The sequence below is a fragment of the Miniopterus natalensis genome, chromosome 19, assembly GCF_054644295.1.
Source record: "Miniopterus natalensis isolate mMinNat1 chromosome 19, mMinNat1.hap1, whole genome shotgun sequence".
NCBI lineage: Eukaryota > Metazoa > Chordata > Mammalia > Chiroptera > Miniopteridae > Miniopterus > Miniopterus natalensis.
The window spans coordinates 26,331,904-26,340,839 of NC_142099.1; the positions used below are offsets into that span (position 1 = coordinate 26,331,904).

General features: G+C 46.4%; 1 non-coding gene across 1 annotated transcript; it reads right to left on the minus strand.

Moving 5' to 3' along the window:
• Window positions 1-2,858: 2,858 nt before the first annotated feature.
• LOC148090927 (small nucleolar RNA SNORA68) lies at window positions 2,859-2,955 on the minus strand. The gene has a single exon (XR_015716186.1). It is a non-coding gene; the product is annotated as a small nucleolar RNA SNORA68 (small nucleolar RNA).
• Between the last annotated feature and the right edge of the window lie 5,981 nt (window positions 2,956-8,936).

The window sequence follows — 8,936 nt, forward strand, 5'->3', positions numbered from 1 at the left end:
CAGGCTCTTCAGTAATTAGAAAACTGGCCATGATTTGGCATTTTCTCCTTTTGCAGCACTTGCGATGCAAGTGTTCCTTCCTGCTCAGAGAGCCCTTTCTTAACATCATCAGAGACAATTGGGTATGTACTACCTGGAAGCCAGAGAGGAACAGAAAGAAGAGCATCTGGGAAAAAGGTACACCCCTAAAGTGTAAAGTCCATATTTTAGCCTCAAGAAGATAGGAGCTTACACTCAAAAAGAAGTAAAGACTGTTTCGTGTTGCAGAAGCTCCTGCTGCTTCTAGCCAGGCTGTTGGATGACATGAACCCCTCAATGTCACATTTCAAGTTATTAGGGCATTAGGGAGAAATGACTGTAATCACAGAATCACTTAAGCAACATCAGACCTGTCCTACTTAGTGTTACAGTGTCCCCTGGGATGCTCAGAAGCATATTAGCCATGGCTAGAATTGTCTCAATGAGCACATCTGGAACCTCCTTGAGGGCCCTTGACACCGAAGAGGCCCTTGAGCCTGTCCTAAGCACTCGGGCCCCTGCCCCCTCTCCCACATGGCTGACTCAGTAGCTGATGGAAAGCATTTTTCCTTCACCCTGAGCACTGGAGGTAACTCAGCTGAGATCACAGGGCACTATAGCTCAGTCAGCAACATTTGTCTGAGCAGGAGTTTGTGAACTGGAGCACATTTCCCAGATCTAGGCCAAACGCCCAGCCAACACGGATACAAACAATTTTGAGAACAGATGATCTTTTATTTATTCAACAAATGTTTATCAAACACATACAGGATACCAGGAACTGGAATTACAGTGATGGACAAGCTCCTTGGCTTCGTGGCTATGCCACTCCTTGTTTTTGCACAGACCATGGGAGGGAAGACTTTGATCATGCTGGGTGGGCCTGAGCTTCCTTGGTGGTTGATCATTTCCTCTTGTGAAAGGGGAAAGGAATGAGTTTGCACAGGTCTACCCAGGTCAGAGTCACTGCCTTTCCCTGTGTGGCCCTTCAGAAAAGCTATCGGCCTGAGCGTCTGCCCTTTCAGTATCTGACCATCTCCACAGTTCACTAAGTTTTTTCTTACATCCAACCTAAACTCCTCACAGCGATCTTAACCTCCTGCTTCAGTTCTTTGTGTTTGAGGGAGATGGCAAAAATCCCAAAACCTTGGTCACAGGGAAATAGTACTAATCAGAATTCAGTCTCCTGCGACCCCAACTACTTCACACTGAAAAACCCATCTCTCCCTCCAGACCCAGCAGAAACACATTCACTCTGATTCCTCTAGCCAGATCTGACACTTTGTACTGGTCCCTTTGTGACCAGTGTCAAATCCAGTCTTGTGTACAATCCACTGCCTGACCCTTGGGGTTGGCATACATGTGGACAAATGGTGGCTAAAGTTACCATATCCTGTTAATGGGAACAAGCAGCTCCCTCCACCGTTCCAGGCTCCACGTCAGCCCCCCTGGCTGTTGAGTCCTGGTTTCCTCTCACAACATTTTTGTAAGCCTTGGCTGCTTCATCTGTGAAATGGGGCTAATAACTGCCCTGTTGTGAAGATTAAATGTAATAACACATGAACAAAGCCCACTACTTGGCAGAGGCCCACCAAATGTTGGTTACCTTCTACCTCTGTGGTGGCCTGGCCAGCATGGCCTGCTGACCCAGAGAAGAGCAGAGAAAGAAACATTAGCCTCATGAAACAGTTATGTTGCAGATCATCTCTGCCTTAAAGGAAAGTGATGTTCCAGGTTGTATGAGAACCTAAAGGGACTAAAATTTCTTAGACTCAAGAGGAACTTATTCTTTTCTCTTGGGAGAAGGGCATTAATCCAGCTTCCCTGTCAGCACAAGCCTTGAGCCCTGGGGGGAGGGGGGCTGTAAAAAAGAAAGTGTCACCAGTTTGATGAGCCAACCCAGGCTTCTCTGTCATTCTTTCTGAGTTATTTAGCAAGTGCAAAATGAATGGGATTATATCCAAAGTTAGTTCTTGCCATCAAATCTATTGGACACAAGCCCCATGATTCAATGGACACTTTCTACCTGACTGAGCAGAACTATTTCCCTCCTGAAAGGTTTTGGAGAGTTTGCTATCTCCCCCAAACAGAACATGAAGACAAAATTGCAATAAGAAATTCAGGTTGGGCATAAGTAAGGACTTGGTGAACTGTGAAAATAATTAAATACTTAAGGAAGGTGGCATTTGTACTGTGTGAGCTATTCTGTCCAACCACAGGGATGCCTTTGCCAACAGCCTCTCAGCTCCTGGCCCCATTCCACCAGCAGGACCTCATGCAGACTCCCCCGCTGAGGGCTCTGCTGGGAGGTGGCATGGAGCCCTGCTCCCCACCCAACACATGCCCTCCAGACAAAGGGCTCAGGCTGTGCCGCTGCAGATATAAATAACCCCCTTGTGACTCTCTCTGTCCTTAGAGCAAATGCCTCTGGCCATTGGGGGAGAAGTGGTGGGAGGGAGAGCCCCCTGGGCTTGACAGCTGAGAAAAGAGAGTGAAGAGTCATGTTTTCTCTCACCTCCTAAGTGTGAGTTTATATGAGATACGTGTCTAGGCAGGGAGGGGGCTGTCCTACTTTTGAGGAAGGGGTTCTGTCTGCCACCGAGTTTCTTCCCTCTGTTCCCACTACTGTCACCCTAGTTCACAGGCTCATTGTAGTTTCCTGGACTATCGCTTCTGCCTCCTGTTTTCCTCACTGTCTCCTCTGAGGAACCCTTACTTTCCACTGCTTCCCAACTCACTTATCTCATCCAGTGGGAACCCTATTCCCATTGGATTCCCAGTACACCCCGAATTCTTCAGTCTCTCTTTTTTCCCTCCCCTTTTTCCCTTTTTCACCCCAAGGGTGTAGAACCTCCCAATTCACTTTGAGGGGCACAGCCACAGCCACCAAAGGCGATGAGATGAGCTTGCCGTCAGCACCTCTGTTTAAACTGCTGCTACGAAAGAAGAATTTACACCTACCCCCCCCCCCAACTATTTCAAAAAAATCCAAGAGGAAGGAACACTTCCAAACTCTTTTTACGAGGCCAGCATTAGCTTAATTCCAAAGCCAGATAAAGACACTACAAAGAAAGAGAATTACAGGCCAGTATCCCTAATGAACACAGATGCTAAGATCCTCAACAAAATATTAGCAAATCGGATCCAGCAATATATTAAACTGCTGCTACAACAAACAGCAGTTCTTGGGTTTAGGTGCGTGGTTCACCCTCTCCCTGGAGAGCCTCCGCAGTGCGACTCCGGCCTAGCCCCGAGCCCCACTCGCTGCGCCTCCGTTGTACCCCATTCCGTGGTGCAGCTACTTCCCGGGCACCCCATGAGCTCAGTTTGCAGGCCTCCTCGCCACCATGGTTCTGTTTCCATTTTCCCTCCACCTGGCTACTCCCCCGCTTCACTGAAAATCCCTCCATCCTCCACATCTTGACTCCCCAGCCAGGCTCCGTAGTCAGGATGCCTCCAGGGCCTGTGTCCTAGCCAGGCCGCCTGGCCCTCCCTGTCAGCATACAGGGGGACGCGTGGTACCTAAGGTGACCCTGTGCTATGACGAGAACAAACGGCTCCCTCCACCGTTCCGGCCCCCACCGGCCTCTGACTCTTCCCTGGCGTCCAGCCCTGGCCCGCATCCTGCGCGGGGCAGCCCCGACTGAGCTGCCTGCTGGCCCCACGTTCGCCTCGGGGACAAGAGGTGTAAAGGAGCCTCCTACGCGCTCTGAGCTCATGCGGTGGAGACAGGAGCACAGCCCTCGGGCATGGGGGAGGCCTGCGGTGGCCGAGAGCGCAGCCCGGGCTCTCTGAACCAAGCACCTAAACCCAACAACTGCTGTTTGTTGTAGCAGCAGTTTAATATATTGCTGGATCTGAGGTCTGAGACAGGAGGGAGTGGGCCAGGGCCAAGAGCTCGCAAGAAAGTTAAAAAAAAAAGGACCGTTCATCTGCCTCCTTCCTTAGAATCATTTTCACTCTCTTCCAGCAATAGCCTTCTCCTGCTCAGAATCTGGAATTCGTTGCTGCTTTGAGTGATCGGGGTTTCACTTTCCTGCCAGCCTCTCCCCTGTAAGGAAGCTTTCAGAAAGCTTTGGTCAGTGACTGTCACATATGTTAGGGTGATCTGTGGTTGTCCATAGTGCCAAGGGTGAGCAGAGGTACCAAAATCGCACTGGGGTGAGACCTGAGGAGTTCACTACATTCCCATTCTCGTTGACTGAGGTTTATAAAGTGCTGCCCGGAGACCCTGTGGGAGGTGGGCTGGGCAACAAAAGGTACCAGAAAAGAAGGGCAGGGAGAGGACGCAGAGGTGGCCACTCCAGCCCAGCCTGGCTGCAGAGCCCGCTGCAACTCAGACCCACAGGCCTCAAATCCAAAGCTTTCGCTGCTGTATGTGACGTCTGTTAGATGCTGGCCTGCTCGCGTTGCCCCTCGCAGCCCACCCCCACCCCCTTTCAGCTACAGCTTCTGCTCCACAAGCCTGAGGCCACAGGGCCTCCCGCTGGGTGGCTGGAGCTGTGACAGGTAACCCTGGAAGCCAGCCAAGCCCGTGTGTTTTGCTGTATGGATGGTAAAGGAAAATGGCCCAGATGATTTTGTGCCCAAGGTCCCCTGGGCTGCCTTTGTGTCCTCATAAAGCAGTGAAATACTCATCTCTGAGCTCTCCTTTGGGGCGCTCCCGAATGCATGATTTTCCTCTAATCAGAGGCATCCACAGTGCCCTGAGAGGCGGGAGCTTAAAGCAATAATGCAAAGACAGAAAATAAGCTCAACCTGTTCGACGTCCAACATAAAGATATTGAGAATAAAGGGGACAGAGTTTTGGCTATAAAGACAGAACAGAGGAAGGACAGCAGGATAACAATGGCCACCTTAGACATGGTGACAGTTTCATTGTTCTGCCATCCCCGGTGCCTGTCACACCTCCAGGCCTTTGTTCGCACTTGGCCTTCAGCAGGCAATGCTCTCCTCCCCATAGCTCTGCGTAGCAGGCTCAGTCCACCTCTGAAAATGCGCCCAGGTTGAAGTCCTCCCCTCCAAGAAGCTTTCCTGAGAGCCCCACAGAGCTGGCGGCTACCTGACCTTCTGGTCTGCTCCCGATTCAAGCGCTCAGCTGCTTACAAGTCCTCGCTTCCCTATCTGTCTCCCCTTCGGTCTGGGATGTGAACGTCGCAGAGGGGATTGGGAGTTCATCTCAGCACATAGTAGGCAGTCGATCAGGTTTAATCACTTAATGCAGAGTCAGTTTCAAGTGACTCAGCCTTACTTAATACAGTTTCTCATCCTAGAAACTTGGTCACTGAGCACTGATTATAAACTCAAGAGCTACCGCTCAGCCAACACTGGGAATTTCTAGCTCTCAGTCCTCAGCTCCATAGCTCCGCTGCTTAGGCGCTTCCAAGCAGTCCTGCGAGGGCCCCGCACGCCCTGCCCTGGGCTCAGGGAGCCTAACAGCACCGCGGCCACCACTGTAGGGTCCACCCCTAGACAGTGGTGCAGCCCAGACCCTGCAGCCTTCCAGGAGGAGTCAGACCTGGGCTCGGCTCCCCTGTGACCAAGGTGAAGCTTTGTCGCCGCTGTCCCTCGACTTCTGTGTCTACATCTGTCATGTGGCTGCGGGTCCTAATTAGAAAGCTCTCGGAGATTCCTGAAAGGGCTGTTATTGTGCAGCTGCACAAAGGGCGTTATGTCACAGTGGTATAAGAGCACAGCAAACAATGTAAACTAGAAATAATAAGGGCACTTATTCCCAGGAGCACATTGATTTAAACCACAAAAGCTCCTTGGAACGGGGCTGGAGAATCGTAAAAGCCTGAGCACTCAACAACCCCTGTGGGAGGGGAGCCCATGCCAGGCTATTGCTGGAGGGTTCATTTCTTTCGTGTTGGCAGGCCACTTTTGTCCCTCAGGTATTCTCACTTTGGTGAACTTTCCCTGCTCTAATGAGCGCAGCCTATTTGCTGGGTTCTGGGGACAAGACACCATTACTCCTACCTTCTTGCATAAGAAGCAAAGAATTGGCTTTAGCACAGCTCAGTTTATTTTTTATTCTCTGTATGACGAAGACAGGCCTCCAGGTAACAGAAACTTCATCACCGCTTTTGCTTCTAAAATCTGCATGGCAGAAATATCAGCTGGTCACACCCTGACCCAGGCGTTACTACCTCTGGTCAGCAACTTTGGAAAACCACAAGATGCACCATGTCTATGAAAAATAAAGTCACCTTAATAAACAGGTCATCCTGGAGTGGAAAAATATGTTTCAGCATGGCTCCGACGGCAGAAAGGGCAGAATCTGCAAAGAAAAAGAATGGTGGCTCTGAGTGCATAAAAGCTTAAAACTTCTGAATGACAAAAATCACCACAAACCAAAAGATAGAACCATTATGCTAAGCGTTATGTTGAGTGAAATAAGTCAGAGAATGGCAAATACTGCATGATCTCAATTTTATACACTCAGCTTTATGATCTGAGAAAAAAATAGATACAGAGAATACATTGGCGGTTGGCTGAGGTGGGTGAAATTGGCAAAGAGGGTCAAAAGGTACAAGCTCCTAGTTAAAAAAGAAATAAGTCTCAGAAATACAACGTACAGCAAGGTGGCTATAGTTAACAATGCTGTGTTGTATATTTGAAAGTTGGAAAGAGTAGATCTCGAAAGTTCTCATCACAAGAAAAAAAATGTTTGTAACTCTGTGTAGTGGTAGATGTTAACTAGACATTGTGGTGATCATTTCACAATATATACAAATATCAAATTGTGTTGTATACCCAAAAGTAATAAAATGTTCCATGTCAATTACATCTCAATTTAAAAACTGAGGGAATATATTTGTAATAAGTACTATCCTGATATATAAATGTTTTTAGAAGTCCTTAAGAAAGACACCAGCCACCCAGAAAAATGGGTTGAAGGTACAGAGAATCCATGAAGAAAAACTACAAATGGCCAATGAACAGCTTTTTAAAAATGTAAGAAATAAATGTAAGAAAATAATTGCAAATTTAAACAATAAGATTTAAATTTTTACATATTAGATTGGCAAAGATTTTTATTTTTGGTGGTAAGTGGGGATTTCACATTTGGAATTACCTAGTAAAGCTAACAATAACTATATTCTATGACCCTGAAATTCCATCCCTAATTGCTCCTAAAGAAACCTTTGCATTTGGGCGTAAGAAGACACATTTGAGAATGTTTATAACATCCTTGTTTGTAATAACAAACATTGAATGGAGCCCAAATATCCATCAACAGACAAATAGATAGATAAATTGTAATATAGTCAGATAACAGAACACTATACAGCATTAACAACAAGTGACTACAGCTACATGTAACAACAAGCATGAACATAAAACTGAGTGTATAAAATTAGTCACTCTGATTCCATTTACATAAATTGATGATGTTCTAAGTCATAATATTGGTTCCCTTTGGAGGATCATAGCTACTGGGAGGATGCGAGGAGGGTTTCCAGCGTGCTATCAATGTTCTGTGTCTTGATCTAGGGGTGCATTCACTCTGAGAAAATTCATCAAGCTGAACACTTATGATAAATGCGCTGTTTTGTGTGTATGATATAATTGATTGACAGATTTGTTTTAAAAGCAAGTCATAGAAAAATACATAAAGTACAATTTCATTTACATATAAAAAAAAAAGCATGCCACACTAAGTCCTGTATTGTTAAGGGATACAAGTATATGTGGTAAAACTAAAGAAAAGCAGGGGACTGGTGGAGACTAGATTAGGAAGCTGCATTCTTCTTAGGAGAAGGGCAGGGATGAGATTGGATGGCAGGGGTTTCTGGGGAATTGTGATGTTCTAGATCGTAAGCTAGGTGGTAGGTTCACACACTTTTTTTAGTGTTTATGTCCTTCACATGTTAGAAATATTATTTCAATATTTAATAGAAAGAAATTAAAAAATTTTAAAGGCTGCTGACTGATCCCCCCACCACCACACAAAAATCCACATATAACTTTTGATTCCCTAAAAACTTAGCTAGTCATCCCTTGGTATCCACAGGAGATTGGTTCAACAACCCTCTGAGGATTCCCAACGAAAGATCAAAAACACTGTTTTAGAAAAAATACTATTGGTCTATCCATAGTTGTTTGAGTCCAGGATGCAAAACCAGGGGATACAGAGGGCTAACTATACATTTACTGAAAGAAAATTCATTGCTCTTTCTAAATGGTACATGTATTACTTAAATAAAATAATCAGAAGGTTTGTTTTCATGTTTAAATATGTTTTTATTGATTTTAGAGAGAGAGAGAGAGGAAGAAAGAGGGAAAGAGAGAAACACTGATAAGAGAGAATCATTGATCGGCTGCCTCCTGCAAGCCTCCTACTGGGGATTGAGCCTGCAACCTGGCCATGTGCCCTGACCGGGAATTGAACTGGTGACCTCTCAGTGCATGGGATGACACTCAACGAACCTAGCCACACCAGCCAGGGCTGTTTTAATTTTTTTAATGGATTTGCAGTAGGAAAAATATAATTCACCTCAGCTGCTAACTTTCCAAGATATGTTACAGGCATAGAAAAAGAATTTAAGAATATATTTCTTTATCACTGAAATCTTGAAACATGAATGGAAGCCCCTCAAAGTCCAAGGCCATTTACATTGTAAACAGTATTTGGTATATCAAATACAGGATTACAAAAAAGAATTTTTAAGCTCTCTGGGTCCATTTCCTTCTTTACTTGATCCAACTACTTTCTGAGATTATTCTGGCAGGAAAGGTGTTTTAATGGTCAAGATCTTCAGCTGCATCCACATTCCCATCTCTGTCAACATTCCACAAGTGTTTACTAGGGCAAGATCCCGAGAGGGCAGGAACGGACAGCTCTGGCTGAGGGACACCTGACTGGGGCCTCTGGGACTGCTGGTCTTGACTCTGCCCCTTTCTCCATCCCACCA